At 45.4% G+C, this 14612-nt stretch overlaps 1 protein-coding gene across 1 annotated transcript in view; it reads left to right on the plus strand.

The window, feature by feature from the left end:
* The first annotated feature begins 649 nt into the window (after positions 1-649).
* Positions 650-14612, plus strand: part of kcnj13 (potassium inwardly rectifying channel subfamily J member 13) — a 54323-nt gene continuing 40360 nt past the window's right edge. The window contains exon 1 of the mRNA XM_061919463.1: positions 650-828. The gene's annotated coding sequence lies outside the window, so the exon portion shown is untranslated. The remainder of the gene's footprint in view (positions 829-14612) is intronic.

Here is a 14612-nt window from a genome sequence, read left to right on the forward strand (position 1 = left end):
TGCTGATGATTACCTGAATGGTAGCACGTTTGTTATGTGGTCGCTGATAAACTTGACCTAAAAAATACACCCAGACCGGAATTTAGATGAATGTATTGAGCAAATAAATGACATCCATTCAAGTTAAACATTTAAAACAATGTTCACGCATCACATTCTAGCAATAAAGTTGCATCGGTGTCCAAAAAATTGGGGTCTTTTTTAAGTTAACTTAAATCATGCAAGTGAGTAATAACCTGCAATTAATCATGATTAATCCAAATAAAAAAAGTGGGATTATTGTGATTTAACAAATAATCATTTGACAGCATTGCTTATAATACATTTAATTAATTATTAATTGAGAAAATATCAATTAAAAAAACAAAAAAAAACAAGCTTCTGGCCAAAAAAAACGGCCACACTCTGGACACCTCTCTGCTGTATGGAAATGCATCCGATGTCCATTTTGGCAAGTAGTAGCTGCGGCACACCAACCAGCAACAAGATTCTTTTTGAATGAACTGTGACAAGGTGTTGTTCTTTCCCCCTCCCTCTGTCGTCTGTCTTCCGGGAAGGCTAATAGGCTCCATGCAGAGTAATGTGACCAATTGAATCATCCTGGGCCCAGAGCTGGCAGTTGCAAATCGGCGGGGCTGAGAGAGTTGCACTCCCTCACCAAGAAAACCATCCAGTGGTGACACCTCAGTGGTTGTCTCAGGATTTTATGCCTTGTATGCCCAAAGGAACTACCTTTTGCACCATTTCTATTAGCCTCGTCCACTTGGCAGACCATCATATAGGTGAAAAGGTCGGAGGGCCCTTCTCTCAGTCGGTGTGCAGCTCAAGGTGAGTACAAACTTCAGTGACAAAGAAAGGACTCTCATCTCAGTTTGAGGAACCAAGCAGAATGACTCCTGACTGTACTCATATTCTCCTGAGAAGCCGCGTCTTCTGCATTGGACATTTATTTTGGTCAGTTTCTGTTGTCTGCAAAACACAAATGTCCACTACAGCGGACAATGGGTCTCAGGAGTATATTAACAGCGTGAGCTGCACATTGTTCATTTGTCCATGTGTTTTAAACAGCAAATGCTGTTCATTAACTTGAGTTATTTACATATGGTATATATGGTGTTATATGTTATGTCATCATGTTCTTTCTTTTTAATATGATCGTGTTGCAAAGGATAAGGTGGAAATTGATGGTTACGAGGAACCACATTCCTTTTTATTTGCTTGTAAAAACTCCTACTTGTGCATGAGGGAGTTGAAAAGGATGACTCATCACAATCTCCTGTCGGCCATTATTACTAGTTAACACTCTAGCACAGTGGTTCTCAAAACGTTTTTCACCAACTACCACCGCAGAAAAAACTTGGCCACCATAATGACAAACATTAAATTACAGTTGCAAATTAGGCCTACATATCCATTAGAAACAAAGCAGATGTTATATTTAGCAGGTATATTTAATATTTTTGGCCACCGTAACATTACACACAGTTTGAACAGTAAAATTGTGTTTGAATATATGAAAATAAAACACTGTACTTTAATCAAGTGATTATTTAGTGTACCACCAAAATGGAGCCAGCGTACCACTAGGGGTACATGTACCAATGTTTGAGAATATTGCTCTCATGAAGTAAAGCGTCAAGATATTCCTATGCCACAGACATTGCACAAAACACTGTTAGTTAGCTTCCTCATACATTTCAAATAAAAGGTATTATCTGTATTCGTAACAATGAATTCAAATGTGCAATATAACGATTTTAAAACAAAAAGAATATGTGTCCCTATATTAGCCACACCGCACTATAAGCCGCAGATATATATGCGTTGTGTATATATGTGTGTTATTTACACAGAATGATTTTGTAAATATTTATTTACATACCTTAATTTTTTCCACACAGTGCATGTCAGGAAACTAAAACAATGACAAAAAAATAGCAAGCCAGAACCGTATTTGAAAGTATCCAGTAACAAACATGGTGTCATAATCCGTTGTCCGGGTCATGTTTGGTTAAGTTTGGTATTTCCTTAGTTGTTGTTTGGTTCTGTTTCAGCAACCTTGTTTGTTTTCTTTGCCATGGATGCTGATTGATCAGTGGTCGGGACGCTTACCTGCTCCACTAATCAGAGAACTATTTATTCCTGCCTCGCGCCACACTCTGCCCGGCAGTCTTGCTCGCTCTTTGAGACATTTACTACGTTGGTTCCTGTTTTCCCTACGTGTTTGCATTTTTTCTGGTATAAGACTTTCTCACTGTTGGCCTCTGGCGATAATCTTGTTTATTTTTTGCTCCGCACATGACTAGTGTCTGAGTTTTTCTAATTGTTTTGCTCTGCTTATTAAGAAAAACTCACCTTTTTACCTGCACAATGGTTCCGGACGTCCTTCTGCATCTTGGACAAACGACCACCGCAAAACCAATACAACACCTACGTAACACGCGGCCGCGTCATTCAACTGCATCGTAAGCGTAACTGAATGATATATTGTGGCCACAAGATGTCGCCTAATTATTATAATCACTCCGCTTCAACCTAAAGACAGCCTAAGTCCAAAGATGCAGAAATACCAGACGGTGTGCAGGTATGTATTGGCAACAGGGAGATGCACAGGAAGCCGACTAACAAGTAGAATGATCCAGCACAGTAGGAGGGACCAAGGTGAAAGTAAATGGAACTAATGAATGACAATCAAGTGTGCTGGCAGGGGAAGGAACAGAAAGTAAAGGCGCTTCAAAACATAGAGACCAAACAGGAAATACTGACAACACAAGAGCACCACGACAAGAAGTGATTCAAAAACACAGGAAGTAGAAATCAGAAGCTCACTGGTCAGGAATGAAAACACTAAACACAGGAAAACACCAACATGACCAAATTGTCAGGAAACTGAAACAGTAACAAAAATAAATGCCTTTGTAAGTTAATAATTGTAATTATCAATGCACGTGTTGGCATATTAGCTCATGCCACCGATGCTAGCTTGATTACATTATGATAGCATATATGATAGCAGGGTGTACCCCGCCTTCCGCCCGATTGTAGCTGAGATAGGCGCCAGCGCCCCCCGCGACCCCGAAAGGGAATAAGCGGTAGAAAATGGATGGATGGATGGGTTCGTTGCATTAGCCATCTTGGATAACGTTACAAATTAAGTGTCCATTCTAGCATTGTCAGCGCCACTGTGGCCATGTCTTTAAAACACAGTTCACTTCCGATGTCGTCACCATTGTGGGGGAAACTTACAATAGTTCTGTGACCACAGTTATACCTTTCTTGTGCAACCCGCAGCACCTGCAGTGAGTAAACTCGTCCAACAGATGACACCATAGCACAAACAATAACACACCTTTTCAATGTTTGTTGAAAATCATTTGTTAAATACAAAACACAACAGGCATTAGCGAATAAAAATCCATAAATTAGCCTCACCGTTGTATAAATCATAGGGTTTTTGTATAATCCGGGATTTAGGTATTCATTTAGCAAGACATTGAGTCACCAATATGTGTTTTTTTTCTCTGGTTACTATGAGTTTTGGTACCCATTCCTACGCAAAACTGCGACCTAACAACCCCAGCAAAAAAAAAATGTATGTCACTTAGGGCCTGATCTACAAGTATCCCAACTAACGAAAACTAAAATTGGGTGTGCATACTAAAAAAACGCAAGTGCTATTTGTTTGCGTGTTGAAGGTGAAATCCAACGGCTGAAGGCGCGAATAACAACTGCAAAAGTGATGCGGACAGCCTTATTTAAATTAGGTTTGTAACGATGTGTCACTTCATTTCTGTTAGTTTTTTGTGTTTTTGTATTTACTTCCGGTTCAGTGCTCTTATTTTGTTGTATTTCCTGTTTTTATTCACGGAGCACTATTTTTCTCTTTTCGTTGATTGGCAGCGGTTCACACCTGCTGTCAATCACACTAGTGTCTATTTATGTTTCACTCGAGCACTCCTCAGTGCTCGATGATAACATTATGTTGAGAACGTTTATCTGCACGACTGCTTTATGTTTGCTTTTGTTATTTTCTTTTGTGTATTAAATTCATCTTACCTCCACGCAACTCTCCTGGATTCTTGCATACTCGGGGACACACAACTGCAGCCATGCGACATCCCAACAGTATCATCGAGCCAGAAGAAAGTGTCCTCGCGAGAATCCCTGTCGGCAATCCTCAGCCGACGTTCTGGACCGCACAATTCCTGGAGGACTTGAAGGCCAGGTTTGTGCGGTCCCAGCCTACAGACGCGGACCCTCTCCCCGCGGCAACGCCACCGGCTTCGGCTCTCCGACCGGCGCGTCCCCCGCCGCCATCTTTCCTCTCGGCTCGACGGCTGACTACGGCTCTCCGACCAGCACGTCCGCCACTTCCTGCATGCCTCGCGGCTCCCGCGGCAACGCTACCGGCTACGGCTCACCGACCGGCGCGTCCTCCGCCGCCATCCTTCCTCTCGGCAACGCTGCCGGCTACGTCTCACCGACCGGCGCGCCCACCTCCTCCTTCACGTCTCGCGGCTCCTGCGGCTCCGTCGCCTACTGCGGCTCTCCGACCGGCACGTCCGCCGCCGCCATCCTTCCCGTCGTCTGCTGAGCTGCTTCTCCCTGCTCCTACGCAGCTTCCAGCGGCTGCTCCCCGGCTGCTCTTTCTGCCAGCTCCCGCTCTCTTTTTTGGATCGCCGAGAGCTCCAGTGGAGCCCACAGTGAGGTCACTTTTGTCCTCCTGCTGGGACTCGGCGCGGGACGTGTCTTCGTCCCTCTTCCTGGCCTCCTCCCGCCCGTCCCTGGTTTTCGCACCGGGGGACGCCGACGAGCAGGCATGTCTTCCCGCAAGTGTGGACGGTTTCTGGCAGCCGCCTAGTGGAGGGGGGCCCACAATACACTGCGGTGCAGCCAGGCACACACTGCTGTCATCTTCGCAAGCGTCTCCTTCCACGGAGACATCTACGTGCCTGGCGGGCTTTCGCACAGCCCCAACGCCGGCTCCACGCCTAGCCCCTACGCCGGCTCCACGCCTAGCCCCTACGCCGGCTCCACGCCGAGCCCCTACGCCGGCTCCACGCCGAGCCCCAACGCCGGCTCCACGCCGAGCCCCAACGCCGGCTCCACGCCGAGCCCCAACGCCGGCTCCACGCCGAGCCCCAACGCCGGCTCCACGCCGAGCCCCAACGCCGGCTCCACGCCGAGCCCCAACGCCGCCAAGAGCAGCACCACGCCGGGCTTCGTCACCGCCGGCATCCGCTATTCCTCGGCCAGCATTTGCTGCTCCTCGCCCGGCGTCATCTGCCGCTTTCACGCCGCCGATGACGCCTGCCGCTTCAACACCGCCGATGACGTCTGCCGCTTTCACGCCGCCGATGACGTCTGCCGCTTTCACGCCGCCGATGACGTCTGCCGCTTTCACGCCGCCGATGACGTCTGCCGCTTTCACGCCGCCGATGACGTCTGCCGCTTTCACGCCGCCGATGACGTCTGCCGCTTTCACGCCGCCGATGACGTCTGCCGCTTTCACGCCGCCGATGACGTCTGCCGCTTTCACGCCGCCGATGACGTCTGCCGCTTTCACGCCGCCGATGACGTCTGCCGCTTTCACGCCGCCGATGACGTCTGCCGCTTTCACGCCGCCGATGACGTCTGCCGCTTTCACGCCGCCGATGACGTCTGCCGCTTTCACGCCGCCGATGACGTCTGCCGCTTTCACGCCGCCGATGACGTCTGCCGCTTTCACGCCGCCGATGACATCTGCCACTTCCACGCCGTTGATGACGCCTGCGGTTTCCACGCCGCCGGTTACGTCTTCTGCTTCCCGGCCTGCTTCAGCGCGCCCGCTTCTACGTCGGCCGTGGATGTGGCCGTGCCCTGCGCACTCTCCTCTTTTTCGGCCAGTGATTTGGCCGTTCCCTGGCCGCCCGCCTCGCCAGTTCCAGCGGCGCTCTACGCGGCGCCGCCACCTGACTTTCCCTCGCTGGCTGCGGGGACACGAGGTTTGGCAACCCTCCACCAAATCCTCCCTCCACCCTCCCTTACATTTTGGACTTTTTTCCATTTTTTTTTCTTTCCCAGGGAACATCTGGTATCTGTTCCTTGAGGGGGAGGTCCTGTAACGATGTGTCACTTCATTTCTGTTAGTTTTTTGTGTTTTTGTATTTACTTCCGGTTCAGTGCTCTTATTTTGTTGTATTTCCTGTTTTTATTCACGGAGCACTATTTTTCTCTTTTCGTTGATTGGCAGCGGTTCACACCTGCTGTCAATCACACTAGTGTCTATTTATGTTTCACTCGAGCACTCCTCAGTGCTCGATGATAACATTATGTTGAGAACGTTTATCTGCACGACTGCTTTATGTTTGCTTTTGTTATTTTCTTTTGTGTATTAAATTCATCTTACCTCCACGCAACTCTCCTGGATTCTTGCATACTCGGGGACACACAACTGCAGCCATGCGACATCCCAACAAGGTTTTTGCAACGAAAGTTTAACCAAAGCTAAGGTGCCAACCTCCCTGCTTGGCACTCGGCATCAAGGGTTGGAATTGGGGTTAAATCACCAAAATGATTCCCAAGCACGGCCACCGCTGCTGCTCACTGCTCCCCTCAACTCCCAGGGGGTGGAACAGGGGAATGGGTCAAATACACAGGGTATATTAAATTATATTATATTATATTATATTATATTATATTATATTATATTATATTATATTATATTATATTATATATTATAGAGATTTTATTATGATATGTTCCAAACATTTTTTTGCCAAAGGAGAAATAGATACCTAAATATTTGCTCGACTTATGATTTTAAAATATGTTAACGATCAAATTGTAACATGTGAAAAAGACGATAGATTTTACAGTAAAAATGACAGTGTTTTTTTCAGCATATAACTGTAAATCAAAAAAAAAAATTATACTTTTTTTTTTTCTATTGAAAAGTCTATCGACTGAGCTCCAGTATTTTTACCGTAAAATATATAATTTGTCGTTGGGGTATTCCTGTAAATGGAAAAACGGCATCACTTGGTTTTACGGTAAACAAAAAAAGTGGCAGCTCAGTTTCCAGAAGAAAAAAAAACAGTGTCATGGTTTTTCCATTTGAAATGTTGCAATATGTATTAAGTTAAAATTAAAGAACCAATGATTGTCACACACGCACACTACGTTGTGGCAAAATAATTATCTGCATTTGACCCATCACCCTTGCCACTACTCCCTTCACCTCCCAAGGGGTGTATATATATATATATATATATATATATATATATATATATATATATATATTTTTTTTTTTATTTTTTTTTTTTTTGTTTTTTTTGTTTGTTTTTTTTGTTTACCATAAAACCAAGTGATGCTGTTTTTCCATTTACAGGAATACCCCAACGACAAATTATATATATATATATATATATATATATACATACAGACTCCGTTTCCATATGAGTTGGGAAATTGTGTTAGATGTAAACATAAACGGAATACAATGATTTGCAAATCCTTTGCAACCCATATTCAATTGAATGCACTACAAAGAATATATATTTGATGTTCTAACTCATAAACTTTTTTTTTTTTGTGCAAATAATAAATATCTTAGAATTTAATGGCTGCGACACGTGCCAAAGTAGTTGGGAAAGGACATGTTCACCACTGTGTTACATCACCTTTTCTTTTAACAACACTCAATAAACGTTTGGGAACTGAGGAAACTAATTGTTGAAGCTTTGAAAGTGGATTTCTTTCCCATTCTTGTTTTATGTAGAGCTTCACTAGTTCAACAGTCCGGGGTCTCCGCTGTCGTATTTTACGCTTCATAATGTGCCACACATTTTCGATGGGGGATAGGTCTGGACTGCAGGCGGGCCAGGAAAGTACCCACACTCTTTTTTTATGAAGCCACGCTGTTGTAACACTTGTCTTGCTGAAATAAGCAGGGGCGTCCATGATAACGTTGCTTGGATGACAATGTATGTTGCTCCAAAACCTGTATGTACCTTTCAGCATTAATGGTGCCTTCACAGATGTGTAAGTTACCCATACCTTGGGCACTAATACACCCCCATACCATCACAGATGCTGGCTTTTGAACTTTGCGCCTATGACAATCTGAATGGTTATTTTCATATTTGTTCTGGAGGACACCACGTCCTCTGTTTCCAAATATAATTTGAAATGTGGACTCGTCAGACCAAAGAACACCTTTCCACGTTGCATCAGTCCATCTTAGATGATCTCGGGCCCAGCCAAGCTGGCGGCGTTTCAGGATATTGTTGATAAATGGGTTTGGCTTTGCATAGTAGAGTCTTAACCTGCACTTACAGATGTAGCGACCTACTGTAGTTACTGAGAGTGGTTTTATGAAGTGTTCCTGAGCCCATGTGGTGATATCCTTTACACACTGATGTCGGTTTTTGATGCAGTACCGCCTTTAAGTCTATAATCCTCCATTTTAAAACTCCAGGCGAGAGGAAAAAACGAAATGAAAAAATAAACGATCGCTGCCGCTGCATTTGACTTGCTAACTGTAGATTGTTGTCACTTTTTCTGCAGCCGCAAGAATGATCCCTGGTATCACTAGCGCCCTCTACCACCAGGAGGCCGGAGAACAGGTGCCTCACATAGTGCGTCTTCGCAGCCGTTTTATGATTGCCCAGCACAAGAAATACGTTACACACATACAGTTGTTGACAAAATACACTGTACATTATTCACCTCAGCTTATTAAACTATGGAAATGTTTAATATAATTCATATAGAAATAAGGTCTCACTGCACAGCAGCCAGCAGTTAGCCGAGTCATTGCGCAATCCACGGGGAGGCTCAACTGGTTGTGACTCACCGCAAGTAATTCTCAGTATTTGAACAGCAAATGTGAAAATTAAGCGATTTTGAATAAAAAAATATTTAAAACTGTGAAGTTAAATGGAAAATAACTTTATAGTATAATCACTGGATACATATAACAATATAATATATATTTTTTTCTTTTTACATTTTTTTCTTTACATGATGGCAGGTGAGGCCTCCCCTGACTGCACACGTCATTGATATATATATATATATATATATATATATATATATATATATATATATATATATATATATATATATATATATATATATATATATACATATATGTATACCTTACATTTTACAGTAAAATGCTGGTGACTGAGTTGCTAGTTTTAAAAATCTGTTTAGAGTGTATCTAAAAAAAATGTATAGAATGTATTTACTGCAAAGGAACATTTATATATTCCATCCATTTTCTACCGCTTATTCCCTTTCGGGGTCGCGGGGGGCGCTGGCGCCTATCTCAGCTACAATCGGGCGGAAGGCGGGGTACACCCTGGACAAGTCGCCACCTCATCGCAACATTTATATATTATTTACTGATAAAAGAGGCCCTCTGATGGCAGCCATAACTGCAATGTAGCCAATTTTATAGTTTCGCCGGTGTTATTATGTAATTGCTTCACCAGTCCGTTATTAATAATATCTGGGTCTCACAAAAGTATGTTCTCATATTTCTTCACTATTTTCTTACATCTTTCCAAGGCACCAATTGGACTCAATTGTATTCAGATATGGAGCATTCCTGTTAACCCTCCCGTATTTTCCCAGGAGACTCCCATATGTTGCCCTTCCGTCACAGCTTGGGCTCGAACCCGCTTTTCCCCGGCAGCTGGGTCTGCCAGCACCTCCGCTGGCGGCGTGTCCAGACATGCCCCTATGGGTGTTGGAAGCACCCGTTGCTCCACTTGTCCTTGGCAGGTCCTGGCTCCATCATCACGACCCCCACGTGTCTTAGACTTTGGGCAGGATCTTGGCATGGAGTGCACCCATACTTGCCAACCTTGACACCTTCGTTTTCGGGAGGTGGGGGGACGTGTTTGGGAGCATGGTTGGGGCGGGGTGTGTGGTTGGGGGCGTGGTTAAGAGGGGAGGAGTATATTTAGAGCTACAATTCACCAACTCGAGTATTTCATATACATATATATATATGAAATACTGGACTTTCAGTGAATTCTAGCTATATATATTTATTTTATTGTATATATAAATAAAATAAATAGTTGAATTTCAGACGGCACCTATCAAATACACAGTAATAAAAACACTGTTGTTCTACAAACTATACGTTCTTGCTGGTTACTAAAAAACACAACAACAACACTTACCTTTCACTATTTGAGTAACCTTTGTTCTGCCATTTGCGTACTGGCGAGCAATCTCCGAATCCGGGAACATATCCTTCACGGATTTGTTGTAGACATCCATCCGTGAAGGAGAACGGAGATGTTGCTTCCAACAATTAGCGTAGCCATACTTGTCTCAGCATAAGTTACACCATCGCGTTTCCATTGTGCAAGGTGGCCCATATAACTGGGTTGTGAACGATGCTGCGTTGTGAACGATGCTGCGCTGCGGACGCTTTGTTGACCGTTCATGACTGAGGATATCCGTTCGGCCACCGTGTTCAATGGAAAAGTCTGTTCTACAAAATTTACAGGCAACATACCCCTTCCCCTTCGAACTCTCCTGGATAAACTGAAATTCTTGTTTCCATTCATTTTGCTTGTCGATGGCGTCGCCATGGCTGTAACTTCCTCATTCTTGCGCTTCGTCTCCTTGAGTGTGCAGTTTTTTACTAAAATCTGTAGATGTTGTAACGTGATTGGGCAGGCAAACTGTTTATATAGTGGGAAAGCGGACGTGATAACAGGCTGTCTCCACTCAGGTCCGCATGGAGTTGGAGGGGGCGTGGCCTCCAGTTCCGGCTGAATTTCGGGAGATTTTCGGAAAAAAAATTCTTCCGGAAGGTTTTCGGGAGAGGCGCTGAATTTCGGGAGACTCCCGGAAATTCCGGGAGGGTTGGAAGGTATTAGTACACCTTGCCACGCTAACTACCTCAGGTCAGCTTCCCCTCCCGTCCACCATCCCAGTACCAGTGCCCCTCAGACAGATCTGTCCCTGATTCCAGCCTGCAACCATGACCTGGCCGAGGTATTCAGCAAAGAGGGAGCGTAAGGTCTACCCTCTCATAGACCCTACAACTGTGCCATTGAGCTACTCCCCGATGCTAAGCTACCTTCCAGGCGTCTGTACAACTTATCACTCCCTGAGAAGGAAGCGATGAAGGACTACATTACGGAGGGCCTTGCCTCGGGCATCATCACATCGTCCAAGCCATCACTGGTGGTGGGACTTTTTTTTGTGACCAAGAAGGACGGTTCGCTCAGGCCCTGCATTGACTACCGCCATCTCAACAACATTACCATTAAGAAGAAGTACCCCCTGCCGATGCTGAATTTGTCATTTGAACCATTGGCACCTGCCACCCTCTTTACCAAACTGGATCTCCGCAACGCCTATCACCTTGTGCGGATTAGAGAGGGAGACGAGTGGAAGACGGCGTTCAACACCCGTTTAGGGCATTTCGAATACCGTGTTATGCCCTTTGGACTGACTACTGCCCCGGCCGTCTTTCTGGCCCTCGTTAATGACATTCTGCGGGACTTGCTGGACCAATTCATCATCGTTTACCTGGACGACATTTTGATATTTTCTCGTGGTTTCTCAGACCACCAACATCATGTTCGACTCGCAGCACCAGTCCATGCCCTACCTTTTCCGAATAACCCATTTATTTTGGTCTCATAAGACCAACAAAGCCTTCGAGGACCTTTAAAGAGATTCATCTCAGCTCCTGTCCTCATCCACCCTGACTTTCTTGGGAGAGGTGGACGCTTCCGACTCCAGGATTGGTGTTTTTCCACAACGTTCTAAAATTGATAACCTGATTCACCCCTGGGCCTTCTTCACTAGACAGCCATCTTTAGCAGAGCAAAACTACGACGCAGGGAATAGAGAATTGTTGGCGGTACACGAAGCTCTGGCCAAATGGAGACATTGGTTTGAAGGAGCCCGACGCCAGTTCCAAATCCTGACCGACCACAGCAATCCCCTCCACATCCACTCTGCCAGGAGGCTGAACAATCGACAGGCAAGATGGCAACAATTATTTTCTCGATTCGACTACTTGCTGTCTTTCAGACCTGGATCGAAGAACGTTAAAGCGGACGCTCTCTCCAGACTCTTTATGGACAAACCGTCCGGGCCGTCAGTTGACGTACCCATCCTTCATCCCTCTTGCATCGTGGGGATGGTTACGTGGAAGGTGGAGGAGTTGGTCAAGTATGCGCTGTGCTCCAATCTATTACCTGGAGGTGGACCACCCAACAAGCTTTTCGCCCATCGGGATCTGCGATCCAGGGTCCTGGATTGGGAGAACTTTCGTCTGTTTTCGTGTCCTGCAGGCTTTCAATGATCCATGTCACTTCTGCGAAGACACTTTTGGTGGCCATCCGTGGCCATCCGTCACCATTTGAATGCTCATTGGGCTATGAACCCCCCGTATTTCTACAACGGGGGGTTCATAGTGTGTCTTCTTTTTGTCTACACATGGGAGAGTGCGAAACAAAATTTTGATTCCTGTGTATGTCTTTACATGTAAAGAAATTGACAAATAAAGCTGACTTGACTCTTGACTTGAACAAGAACAGGAGATAGCTGTGCCCTTGACTAAGGCTCATATCATGAAGTGTCAGAGGGTGTGGAGAGTCACTTGAGCTGCTTTGAAATCAGCGTCTGAAGATGTGCCGCAACACAAACCGTCATCGTGTCCCGGCTCCATCCTCTCGGCCGGGACAGCGAGGTGTGTTACTTGCTAAGGACCTCAGTCTCCAGGGACCGTCAAAGAAATTAGCTCTACGTTACATTGGTCGGTTCCCCATCGTGTCTATCATTAACCCCGTATCTGTCAAATTGGCTTTTCCAAGCGACACCCAGTAGTGCATATGTCCCAGATCAAAACCGGTAGCGGAGAGCACTCTGTCCTCTCCTATCCCTGCCCCCCCCCCCTCCATCTACGTTCTTGGAGAACGGAGATCGGGTTTGTACGGTCAAAGAAATCCTCAGGGTCCGTAGACAAGGTAGGGGGCTCATATATCTGGTCGACTGGGAGGGATTTGAACCAGAGGACAGATCTTGGGTGCCAGCCTCCTACATTACCGATCCCTCACTTTTAGAGGATTTCTACTGTGCTAATCCTGATGCTCCCCGGCACTTATCGGGTGCCTCCCCTAAGGGGGGGTACTGTCACGGGGCAGGGTCGAACCCGCTTTACCCCGGCAGCTGGGTCTGCCAGCACCTCCACTGGCAGTCCGCACAGACACGCCTCTGCTCGGGCTGGGCGCAGCACGCCCACGCAGCGACAAGGCTCCAGGCAATCGGGAATCAGCGCATATGGGTCTAACAAGAGGGAGCGGCATAAAGACCAGCGGACCCAAGGAACCTTTGCCAGAACGTAGCCAATCTGCACAGTAAGCATCACATCTGGCATCCCTCCCTTGTTCCCGAGTTCATGTCCATTGTGTCTTCCGCAGTGTCTTCTCTGTCATCTTTGATCGTGTGTTGCCTCACGACCTCCATCCGGATCTCTGACTGCCTTCCTCGATCCTCGACCCGTTCTTGGACACGGACATTGTTGCTTCTCTTGCCTCCCTGCGGACTCCCTCTTCGCCTTGACCCCTTGATTTGGCGAAAGATTCATTGAACACACACAGACAACAAACCCTGGTAATACTTACATGGTTAATTCTACACATCGTCCACACTCATTCACTTGAAGTAGCATACACACTCCACACACTCATCAAAGGTTTCAATAAACCTGTTAAACCGCAGTTCTGCCTTGGTGTCGCCTCCTTCCCTTTCCCGGTACATAACGGTACGAACCAGACGACACCGGCCAGTCTCAGTCCCTATCCCCCAGAACTTCTGGTCTGGCCTCCTTCCCTTTCCCGGTAAATATCACCCTCTCTCCCCACGTCCGTCCATTCCCATATTTTCCCCATAAAAAAACATCAACTCTCCAGTACAGTTGGATCAACACACATTCCAGTTCGCTCAGCAACACTCTGGCCCACATTTAATTATTGTTTTTTTTAATAATGACAGTGTACAATAAATAAATAATATTGCTGTAAATGTAGCAGCATTAGACAAAAGGTTAATTTCCACTGTTGTCCTTGACCAATTCTTAATATTTTCTACCGCACAAATATAATACAAAAAAATGTTATACAGTGAACCAAATAATCCAATTGAAAACAAATTAAACGACTTATCACTATAAAACTCCATTAAAAACTATATTTACATGTGTGAGACACTATAGGACAGACAGATAAAATGATCAGAATTTAAACAAGGAACTCATCATTACGCAAGTGGCAGGACAGTTGGGTTAGGGGAAGAACATAAACTATCAATCTAAATGATTAATGATCACATGGTTTATGTGTTATAAGCCAGTTTTTGATGTCATATTGTATGACATCGGTTCCCTGATGTTCTGAGGGACAGAGTTCCACTCATGTGCAGCTGTAACTCAAAATGCATTCTGACTAAATGCACTTTTCCGTAATGGAACTGTACAATCTCCTCGGATGTCTCCCTTGTTGATTTCTGAGAATTATTCTTTATGTTTACAAACTGAGGAAGTGGAGGAGATGACAGACTATGGATGAGTTTGTATATTAGATAAAGGT

The sequence above is a fragment of the Nerophis ophidion genome, linkage group LG13 (assembly GCF_033978795.1).
Source record: "Nerophis ophidion isolate RoL-2023_Sa linkage group LG13, RoL_Noph_v1.0, whole genome shotgun sequence".
NCBI lineage: Eukaryota > Metazoa > Chordata > Actinopteri > Syngnathiformes > Syngnathidae > Nerophis > Nerophis ophidion.